Here is a 12,437-nt window from a genome sequence, read left to right on the forward strand (position 1 = left end):
TATTTTACCTATGGAATAAATAATCTTTGACTTTGACTTTGACTTTTTGTAATATTTTTTACCTCCTGTTCTTAGTAGGGGTATCAGATAGACTTGTGTCATTGTAACTTTAAATAGACATCAAATTAAATACTAATAAGCATGCAAAACATAGACAAATGTTAAATATTTTGTAAAATATTGTTTTTTTTTTATTAAAGAAGTGTATTTTATCTAACCGGTTTGGCAATGAGATGACCTATTTCGACATGGTATTCAACCGCCTCGGTAGCGCAGTAGGCAGCGCGTAAGTCTCATAATCTTAAGGTCGTGAGTTCGATCCTCACCCGGGGCATTCGTTTTTTGGAAAGTTTGTTATTTTTATTTTTATGCAATTTTCTATATAAATGATGACACTTGACTTTATTTTCAATAAATTGTTTTTTCTAAGTTAAGAACATAACCTATTCAATGTTGCAATAATCGTACCGCAACCGCACACACCAGGCGCAACATTTCGCAATATGCAAATCTAACAATGAAAATACCTGTTAACACCTACCAGCTAGCGTATAGAACGTTTTCATTCATTGTTTATCCGTATAAAGGTAATGTTATTTTTATGATTGGGTGTTATGGTTAGGATATGTTCATTGTGATGAATTAACGACAGCGCCCTCTATTAGTGAATAGTGGTATTATTTTTCTTACGACTATTTGGTACTGTGATGTTAATTTGTACTTGACACATAACTAATTTAAATAATATCACAGAGTGAAAAATTACTAGTCAGTCGTATATTATAATAATTTATGTATTATTCCTTATCTCTTTCATTTCAGATTGGATTTGTGCAATTACTGTGAAGAAATGTGTGAGTGAAGTTTTTCAAAAATTTGTTATAGCCCAATGTTTTTTTATGTTTTACAAGTAAAATACACATATCACAAGTACACAAGTAAGTAGCAATTGTAAACGAATAATAAAAGTAAGAAATCTGTTTATTTCACTATATAGAACAAAGCGTCATAAATTCTATACATATGTATATTATTTTTTCATTAATGCCCATCCGGCCACTTTTATTCGCCTTTTGTTTTCGACTAGTGTTTAATAAAGATTATCGATAATATCGCATTACAACACTGTTTAGGTCATCGTTAAATTGAAGGCACGACATTTTTGTTAGTGGTAATTTTATTTTTGTTGTGTTTGTTAGCTTGTGAATAGAGGTCATGGTAAAAGCATCCCATGCATAATTTAAAATGTTCTGTTTGCAATAAATAGTAGTTCGAGAATCCACTGTTTTTCCTACTAACTTCTCTCGCGCGACAAAAGTAAGGTCCCCTCACATAGTCGTTATGCAAAAGTAAGGTCAGTTTAAGGTCGTACGCGGTTTATCTGGCGGGTACTTGGAACCGGTCTTAGAACCTTCTGGAATCCATGGGCTTGTGCATCTTTAAGGCGACTTAATGTGTGGCTACAACTTACTGTTCATATAGCATACATAGTGCCCATCCCGCATAACCTAGAGGTTGATAGGGAGGGGCGCTATAAACAAAAGTTATGTAGAATGAAATGGGACTGTTCATACAGTATAGCTGGTTAATACCTCCTCGGTTTCGTAAGTTTCCATGAATGTGTTAGTATATCACCTGGTTTTATATAAATTTTTGTATTTTAAACGGCTATCATTACTTTCAAGATTGTCATTTTATAGAAATTAATTATCGCCTTGACTAAAGTTCAATCGATTAAAAATAAAAATAGCGACAATAGCAGCGGCGATAGAAGGGTAATGTTTGCATTGGTGGGTAACGGGATGGTCAAATTGATTTATGTATATAGGTATATGAAATCGAGTATTACGACGACATTATTATCTAACTGAAAAAATTTGTAAAAATTTTATAAGCTTATAAGAGTTTTCTTTAAAGGTATTTAAATTTAATTGTATTAGTAGTAACTTTTAACATCGGTGTTGTCAATTGGAGAAAGTAGATTTTTTTAACACTGTGATGTTAAAGTTGAAATTACGTAACTTTGAGATGTCATACAATTTGAGCACAAAGTAAATACGAGCCACTAAATGTACCAGAAAATAGTCCTCAAAAGATCAACTGTTCACATTACTGGTGTTACCACACTTTCTCGTTTTACATTTCTGTCATCACAGCCAACCTCAAAACTTGCAGGTTGGTCAACCAGGTGATGAATAATCCGACTAACCAGTTCTTTAATACCGAAGGTTAGCAGGGTCTTACCCAAAAAACAGGACTAGTGATTATCACATGTTCTGCTCCATCAGTTGCTCAGCAAAAGCGTTTTGTCTAATATTGTCTGACTTCTGAAATAAAGGTAGTTTCGATAGATTATGGATTTCGGCCGTCTCATGTTAAAGTCGTCTCGAAAGATCCCATCGTAGTATCTCAATTTTGGATCCAATATGTGTTTCACTTTTACTACCGGATCTATTACTCCAAACGCGTCCATAATGTCCTACAAACCCAATCTTGTGCTAAACAAAAGGTTTACATGATGTAAGCCCTTCAGTCGAAGTCATTGCGTCAATCACGACAGTATTAGCGCAGTAAGAGAAGGTGACTCTTATTTGAGGTCAATGCGTTTGTAAATCTTTCAAAGGTATTGTCACAGTATATTAATTGTGATAGAATGATGTAAAGTAAACCAAATTAATGTTACGTCATGTGTAGGGAGTCGTGGATGCAAATATGTATTACATGAAAATCTCGATGGGCGATTGTCGGTATTGTTCGTAAGAACTGTAACTTGGACGTATTGATAAATATAATAAGTATAAGAAACCCCAAAATCAACGTCTGCTCGAGGTATCAAAACCACTTTCAACATAAAATGTGTTAAAACATCACCTTGCTATTAATTTCAAAACAAAGGTACGACAGTTAAATATTATGAAAACTTACAATTGATCAAAAACGAATCACATAATTGTTACCAAAACTCAATAACAATTACCAATGTTACGATAAACTGGACTAAGGTCAAGTGAAGTATTTAATTCACGACGAAAAATTTAAGTTTTGCGCCAGACTTAACTGGTTCTTGCAGCAGGAAATATTGAAAGTATGATGGAGGTAGACACATAAGAAAAGTATTTTTTTGTTACCAACCCTGCTAGATAACGATAAATTCGTGACAGAAGCTAGTTTGCTCAGAAACGTAGACCGCCAGGTCAACTAAAAATGCTAACACCACGTTACCGACTACCGATAGAATGACACGCTCAGTCACGCACTTCCAATGCCGTCGATTGATAAATGTGGTGTAAATATTCAGATTTAAACGCTTTATTAAATAAGTGCTATTGCTGCACGCGACCGAGAATTCGTGATGGTCTGATTATGATGTGACAATCAACGTCGCCTTCACATTAATTATGATAATTTAAGAGTATCTACTCAAGTTCGTAGCCAATCGAGTTCTGTAACCTATGTTCAGCCTGTCACGAGAAGAAAAGTGGGTTTAATGACAATGAGCAGAAAAGTAGTTCTACTTTTCGCTCTTGAATTTTTTTATGGTACCATGTTACAGAACGAAAAGTTTTGCACCTGGTGGTAAACGACACGCCTACCCATAACTAGCACTGTCACTGCACCTGTCACCCTGAGGCATAAAGTTGACAAATCCCATGTGCTTGTATTTTCATCAGCCTTGCCTTGCCTTGTTACACTGGCAGTTTATCTGCTCTGGACGAACCCTTTCACAAGAAGGTCTACTTCTACAAAATGATGACACTAGTATCGACTTTTGACACCACTATTACGACGTAAATAGGCACGTTTTCACGTTGACGTATAACTTCAAAAGGATTTGTTATTATCATGCAATAGAGGCTATAGTATTGTTGGTAGGCTACTTTCTTAAATTGTTACGTTTAGGACTTTTGTTAGACCCACTTAGCAACGTAGTTGGGGATTGTTTACAACTAAGCAGATAGCACAATTGAAATTTACAATGAAAGAAACTTTACTCGTTGCTATGTATTGGGAGAGATCGTAAATTTCTCTTTCTCTTCTCATTCTTCTTTCTTCTTCTTTTCTCAAGTTCATTATTTGCTTATTCTTTGGTGTTTATAATCGAGATCATAGTTTATTATGTTTTGTTTGTAAGGGATCAATACTGTTTCTATTATCTTCAGTATTGTCAGTTTCAATACAATGACGACCAACAACAACACCTTTAGTTTCGAATTGAAATTTTACTTTTATTCAAACAAAAAAATACTTTGTTTAGATAACAATCTCTTTACATTTATGGTTTTCTTGAAAAAATCTTAAATAACAGACATTGGAATTATGGCTCTAAAGTTATTTTTAATTCGCCACACCCCTACCATCCAAATAAAATCTATATTATTTGGTAATATTATTGGCAATCGCAGTAAATCAGTTCTGTAATCTTAATACATTGGGAGATCCTACTGGTCTCCTGAATTCATCTTTTACTTGGGTTTTTTTACAGGAAACATGTAACGATCTATTTAAATATTGTTTCTTTAAAAATAAGGTTATACCACAGTTTAATCTGGCTTTATCATCTTTTTGGTATTTTCTGGCTTTCTCATCAAAAAGATTCAAAGCATGACACCAGCAGTCTCATCTCGTGTACAATTCTAGTCTATCGATGACGTCAACGCCATTACTTTTCTTTCCAACTCTTTCGATTTCCATCTGAAACGTGCCTTGAAAACTTAACCATAAGCTAATACCGTATTATTTAACTTTAGTACACTCGTCAAATATGCATGAGCGACCTTGATGTATGCAGTGCGTGTAGGCAGCATTGTCTCATCACCCACTCAAACTGTTTGGAGGATTTCGCAAATGTCGATAGTTTTGCTAGACTAGTATTAACGCTAATAGTGTCTTGTAAGGGAACTAGTTAAACCCGATGTTCTTTTTGGGCTACATGCGGTTGTTCTGTAACATTGACACGCAGTAGTTCAGTTGACTACTCAATCAATCAATCAGGATCCCTAACTTTGAATCGTATTTGTGAATGCAGTTTTAATATTCTGATACATTGACTTACAAATAAATGGACGACGGGTCTAATACAAAAACCACGAAAAAAATGTCCCAAGTCAACCTATTTAAACGTAGTGACATGTAAAGGAAAATGAAAAAGCTAAAACGTTGAATTTAAATTGTAATGTCATCGCAGTACTGTCTAATTTTGCTTGCTTCGCTGTCAGTCGAACAAACGAAGACTAAAGCGTGAATGACGCTCTGTGTACGATTTTAACGCCCTATAAGTTCGGACACTTTTTAGCGCGGACCCGACGTCCATATAATTGTAAGTCAATGTTCTGATATGAAAAAAGAGATTTACGAAACAAACTTCTTTTGTCCACTTACTCAGTCGCATAGATTCCTATTGATGATTCAACCTAACACCAAAGTTTATTATGTAGTTATATTTCACAATGCCCTCAGAGCTATTAAGATTTTTATGCTTCCGCGAAACATTTCTATTTAACACCATCACGTCTTTATTATAGTGAATCTATCAATAGCATTGCCGTTAACTCTTCCAATGTTATCCAATTCTATCACCATTGTCAATTTCCAGTCACCTTACTATTTTTTATTGATTTCAAACATCGCAAATCGAAAAAACTTTCTATCGATTACGTCATCTAACAAAAAACAAATAGTGCTGCCAACCTGTAATAGCGACTAAAAAAAATATGGTAATGGGAGAATACAAGTCGATTTACGATTCAGTATTCACGTTGGATACCGATTTCGTGACTATGGTAAGCTATAAAAGGTTTGCCACCTGCACTCGTGTCTGCATCTACCATTTAGGGACGAACGTCTTCGATTTTGCAAAATGTATGATGAATTTTTGGTTGTACCATTGTCTTAGTTATGTCGTGTGTGATATTTTTTTCTTTTTGTTCTTTAACATTTCGTTTAACAAATTATACGTCTCCTTTTAACTGAATGGTCTTACATAAGTGGCAGTTACGTTACTTTTACAAACTGGTTTTTTAAGGGTCACATTATAACATAATACAGCTATGGCCTTACGACCTGTTTGATATACGACCTACTTAGCTTTACAATTGTCATGCTCGTCATGGGCATCTTATTCTTCACTTTACTTTCCTTATATATATTTTGTTTTAGTTGAGAAAATTGTAGTTTCGTGGTCTAGTTACTTGAGAAGTTAATACCTCTTAATGATATCCAACGTTCAACAGACCATTTAATAAATAACGAAAAAACTCTTAAGTGGAAATATTATTATAAGTTCTTACTTGACATCGTTATGCAAATTTAGTCAGCTGCATCCATGGTTTCCATTGTGCAATTGTAACGACTGACCTATTCCCCTAATGACGATTTAGGTAACGCGGTAACTGAAAAACAAAATCTGTTGGAGCTCTCTGAAATCCAGTTTCCATTATTGACAAATTCTAAGCCGGATATATTGTTACCGGCCATCGCAATCCGTTTAAACATTAAAATTACATCATATTTTTTTATTATAAAATATGTTATTTCCATTATCCACGTCGTCTTATACATGTTGCCGCCGTCTGATTATAGTACCTATACAAACACGTAATACCATTTTTGACCACAATAACCTCAACAACAATCTTTCAAATCGTCACGGCTTCCAGAAATCATAAAATTTTACCTCATCGTAACAATCACATTTTTTATTATACGTGATAGGCAGATGACTCCTCTCTACCCATTCTTAAGTGGAAAGTGGGATCTAAAAGTGAAGGAACCTAGTGCAGTGTTGATACTATCACCCTAGCCACCACCCTGGATGCCTACAAAATCCCTCTTCACGACTCGTTTAGTCCCTAATAATAAGGAGGACCCTAAGTAATAAGAAGGAGGAAATACGTGGGCTGTAAGGGAGTTGCATTTGTTTACTATACTATACGACAGAGAAAGGTGCTACTAAACATTTCAGTTCGCGATGGAATGCCTGGAAGGCTGGGATAAGGCTTACTTGTGTCATTTTATTCTGCCGCGCATCTTTGTACTAGCGAGATATTTGTCTTATCTCATTTGTCTCGCTCTTGCAAATAATGCCCTCTGATTGGTTGATCGTATATGCATATTGACACTTTCAGTATACTAATTAACGCTTTTAGATTAATATAAATAAGGCGACGTTCGCCAATAAATTAATTCTTGCTCCAAATCTCACCATCAGCGTTTTACTGAAAAATACCTACAACTACTCAACACCAAAACTACCACCGAAGAGCATCTACAGGCAGAATAATTCTTCAGAGCACATGCTTACCATTTACCATTATCACCAGTTTATCTTTGTAAGTCCGTACATGCCGAAGTAATGACTGCGTTTTTTGCCTGCTTTACTTACTAGTCAAACAACATTCTTGCCTGTAAGTGAACTTAAGATGTGGTTCGTGTACCCTAGAGGCAGAATGAGGAAGATGAAATGTTGTTGAGAAATGTCCGTTTTCTTCAGACCACAAATAGCCCGTACGCATCTTTGTGCTTTAAATACACGTTTAATGTATGGTGCATTCCCCAAAAAAATATTCCGTATCTTAAATTGGTTGCTACATAACCATGGTATGCGGTCAACCAAGCGTTTAAGTTTTAACTATATTAGATAACCTGAGCAACGCATAAGAAAACTCCAATACCTTATCACAAACATAGTTTAGATGTGTTTGCCATTTAAAATTATTATCTATATGTAAACCTAAAAATTTTACAGTCAGTGTTTTTTGTACCTCCCTACTTTCATAGACCACTTTTATTGGGATGGGTTTATGTTTTCTTTGTTGTATAGTTCATTATGTTTGTATCGTTAATCCCCTTTTTTAACCGATTTCGGAAAAAGGAGGTTCTCAATTCGCCTGTGTTTTTTTGTATGTACGTTACGCATTTGTGAACCGATTTTGATGATTCATTTTTTATTGGAAAGGTTGTACCTTAGTCCCATACTTTGAAGAAAATATTTTCACCTCTAAAGGTAATTAGGGAATGATTCGGGTTTCTTGAATTTCACCCACTTTTCATTTACCTCATAAGAGGGTACCTCAGTGTTGGTTCCATTTAAATTTGAAGAAAATATTCCACTTCCAAGGGTGGCAAACTAGGGGATGAATCCGGTTTCGCACAATTTCCGGTAACCGATTTCAATAAAACTTGATAAATAAATGTAATTCCATGAACTTTTGAGGTCATTATTGCTTATTCTAAACTTATTTTTTTTATTACTTAAGCACACCTCGTGTAATAAAACACAATGTTAATATTACAAAACTTGTTAAAAGCTTTGACATGAAAAGTGAAAAGCGGTAGGCGTAACTCACTTCTCATGCAAATGTTTGGATTCTCTCATGACACAGTTTGTTACTTGTTGATTCTAGGTGTGCAAAACTTTCGTTCGTTTTTAAGCTAAAACCGATTATGCGGAATTTAACATACGTCTACTAACCCAGAGTCTTCAGTATTATCTCTTGTATATGTGAAGTTTTTTCAGCTTCTAAGCTTATGTATAACCAATATCATAAAGTGTTTTTAATAAGTCGAACATACAAATATAGATCCGATCGTTGTTATTTTTTGGTGAAGTTATTTTTATCAAGACTTCTACCTTTGCGATTATTGTAATGAATCAATATTTTCTTATTAAACATCTGTCACAACCAAATGGCGGCCAAGAAGTAATTATAGTCATAGTAAAAGTAAACAATGTTTATTTCATAGGTAAGCAAATTAATTAGACTTGAAATCGTCATATTGATATCTACTACTCATTGGTAATAGAGACTCCCCTGAGAGGAATGTGCAAGAAACGACAGAGGTTGCTCTATTTGACTTGATACTTCTGTACATATTTATCATTTACAATATTTAACTCAAACATTATAACCGCGACAACCTGTTAGAGCACAAGTCTAAAAATTAGTTAAAAAAACAAAACCCCGATTGCAAAAATATTCCCTCCTCACTATTTTGATTATTTTTATAGCCTATGAAACTCCCACAATCAAGGCGATTCTAACGACACCTCATAATTGTCAAAATCTAACAAGGCGTTTAGGCTGTAAAAGCATGAAAAAGAAATGGACATACATACACTTGAAAAACATAACCATCGCTCAGTCTGATAAAAACAGGTCACTACCACGGATTTTTGACATCTAAGTACACATAACCTTTAGTACGTACAAAGTTTTTGTTTCACTATAGTTTTAAACCTTTGAATATCAACCGTAATCTTATTGTAGAAGCGTATGCATTGCATTGCCCCTTAAATGAATTTGTTTCTTTTTGAAGACGACTGTCAAGAACATCTAGTTTATTTGTATTTTTCGCGTTATTGTTATGTCTGTTACTATTACAAAAAAATACTATTCTTCTTAGCATAAATAACAATTTCATTAATGTACTGTGACACTAGTGTAAGAATGGTAATCTCTTTAAACTTATTATATATATATGTATATATATTTACTCTCAAACACACTCTGGGGCCCAGATTGTAAATTTCTGCAGGACGAAGATTCTAATATCGGCGTCATTGCCCCAAATCAATATAGAAACATGAGACGTCCTGCAACGGAATGGCTAGACTACATCTTCAAAGTCGCAGACTTTAGACGAATGAGAGCAGAGCCAGATAGGTAGTGGCATAAGAAAATAATGATGATGAAACATATGTGTATTAGACGATTGCAAAAAGCTAAAAGGCGAAATTGTTTCTCTCTTCGTATGCTAATATTGTACAAACAATCGGATGTTAGGCGTGTAATATGTAACGTAAAGTGTTAACAATATTGACAGTTAAATGTTAAATTACATAACTTGTCTCGTAACGACATACATATTATGTCAAAGAATAAGAGCGCTCTGCATCCAAACTAATATTATAAATGCGAAAGTAACTCTGTCTATTACGTTTTGTATGTTTGTATGTTCCACAACTCCCTATTGAAAAATGCTAAATAAATTAAATATTTTAAAGGAGGTTCAAGTCCATTTTCAATTTAAGAAAAAATACAATTAATCTGTGTCGTAATTTTGAAAATCAATATCGGTGTTACGGCAAAACCTAAAAATTTAATATACTTGCCTATATATAAAGTGATATCTTGGTGGGGATTTGTCTTCCACAAATGTGTTCCACTGCGTCTTAGCAAGTACTACGTTGGTGGAGATTTGTGGAACAAAATTTTAGGATCCCTACCAGCGGGGATTTTTTTTGTGGGGTTTTGTGGAACATACTTCACGCCTAAACCGCTGAATCAATTTTGGTGAATTTTGTTATAGAAATAGATGGGGTCTAGACTACATTTGGTTACAAAAAAATCTTATCTTCTTAATGGCTTCCTCACTGAGAATCGTGACTCCACTTCTTCTTCATCTTAAAGGGGGTAAATAATCAAGTTTGTATTGACAACCAATCATTTCTTAAGTAAGTAAGTACAGTAGCCTATGAAGTACTTATTACTTACTTTGGATATAAATGAATATTGCTCCAAGCCTTTTATTATATAAAAAGAATGATCTGATCTCGTATACATCGTAACTCACCTTGAATTCGAAAACATTGACATGTTCGTTCTGCTAAGCGTATTTAGCGTTATTTAGTGTTGGCAATCTAAATTATAAATTTAATTATAAAATTTAAGCAGAAACAATTTAATTACATATTCAAAAACTCATAATCGCAAAACCGTGAGCGAAAATAAGTACGTTCTCAACAAATTACAAAGATATGTAAATTATGAAAATAAGTATGTTCTTAAGGTTATAATTAATGTATTTATAGAAAGTTAAAAGAAAAAGATTCGTGAAAATATTTACAAATTTTACGTTTCCTTTAAATACATATTGCGTAAACGTGGGGAGTAAAGGTAACGTTTTTGAAAATAAACAATAATATATTTTGAAATGAAACTATTTTTCCGGATTTAAATCGCGTATATTTGTTCAACCGTGACCATGGGACCTGTAAAGGGCCCGAAACGTCGGTTTGTTTGAAAAAACAAATATACGCGATTTAAATCCGGAAAAATAGTTTCATTTCCTATGTGTAACAATCGCGAAAACCTAAGAACTCGATAATAATATATTTTTTTATTGAATTTTACAACATAAAGATTAATTATTGATATACCTAATTCAATCATAATCCATAGGTTGAGAAACCAACAGTGAAGTGAGTAAGATATAGTGGCGACGCGTCAAAATAGTCATTAGTAAAGCCCGAGCAAAACATAAAACACCTACTTTAAGAAAAAGTGGCGCTTTGGCGACACTTCAACACAACTTATTAGCATACAAGGTACTAGTACACTTCATTTCACTGGTTAACTTATTCTACACTTAAAATTTAGCACAAAATGTAGTATTTGATAATACGTGGAAAATTTTAGACAAGCCGGTGAAAATCGAGTTATATTGATGCGTCCGTCGCCACTGGTAAGGTACTCGCCTAAATAATGCCAACCCATTATACGTGTCACTGCAGTAGAGCTCCTTGTGAAAGAGTTCGTCTAGGGAAGTGCTGCTGCTTTACCTATTTCTTTCGCCAAGCAGTAATGTGAGCATTACAGCTTGGCGGAAATTACAGGCACATGGGACTTGTCAACTTGTGGGAGTGCCCCTAAGATCTTTGCGAATTAGAGCTCTGAATGCCGCTGCAACTGTCGTGAATAGGGGTGTTGCTTTCCTCCAGGCGCACGACTTGTTCATCCCGTCACAAGGTATCATAAAAAAATAGGTACATTCCGCAACATTGTTACGAATCGTGTCGTCGATCGCAAATGTAAAGCACCCGTCGTCGCGCTATGTTATACACTGAATTTAAAATTATCTTAGTCTTCACTTACTTTGAGATCGAACTAAATATTGAGACTTAACTTGCATTCCATCACGCAACTTTGATATAATCCGTTAAATCATTGCCGTAATGTTAGTGTACGTCATGTTACGCACGTATCGTTTTTAATCAAATGTTTCTGTATGCGACGCTCTTACCATGTCATTATTTTTTTTATTTATTGACACTAAAGTCCTGTTTTTAATGTTAAACCCTTATTGAAGACTTCCTTTTTTGGAAGTGGTGTAGGTGCCGTGTCTTATTTTTATTTAAATACAATGGCGATTTGTCTAGCCTTGCTACTACGATTTGCGATTAGATTAGTATATGTAATATTAAAAAAAAATCGACTTTATTTGACATGCACAGTACATCAAACATTAACTAAACGGTTCATCTGAGGAATGTGCTAATTAAATTATAGCCCTCGCTGTTATTCTTCCGGCCCGTCATAAATTGGAACACCACAATTCAAATTTGGTCTATTTAGATATACAAAAAATAAAAATTTAAATAATTCTAGACAACTAGGTACTAAATAAATAAAATTTTACACAAACCACACAATTACACA

At 34.3% G+C, this 12,437-nt stretch overlaps 1 protein-coding gene and 1 non-coding gene across 2 annotated transcripts in view; both read left to right on the forward strand.

Annotated features, from left to right (window-relative positions):
• Window positions 1–12,437, forward strand: part of LOC113227240 — a 108,236-nt gene that overhangs the window by 28,509 nt on the left and 67,290 nt on the right. The window lies entirely within an intron of this gene.
• Trnam-cau lies at window positions 262–334 on the forward strand. The gene has a single exon. It is a non-coding gene; the product is annotated as a tRNA-Met (tRNA).

This window comes from Hyposmocoma kahamanoa, unplaced genomic scaffold, assembly GCF_003589595.1.
Source record: "Hyposmocoma kahamanoa isolate Upper Pololo Valley unplaced genomic scaffold, ASM358959v1 204, whole genome shotgun sequence".
NCBI classification, from domain to species: Eukaryota; Metazoa; Arthropoda; class Insecta; order Lepidoptera; family Cosmopterigidae; genus Hyposmocoma; species Hyposmocoma kahamanoa.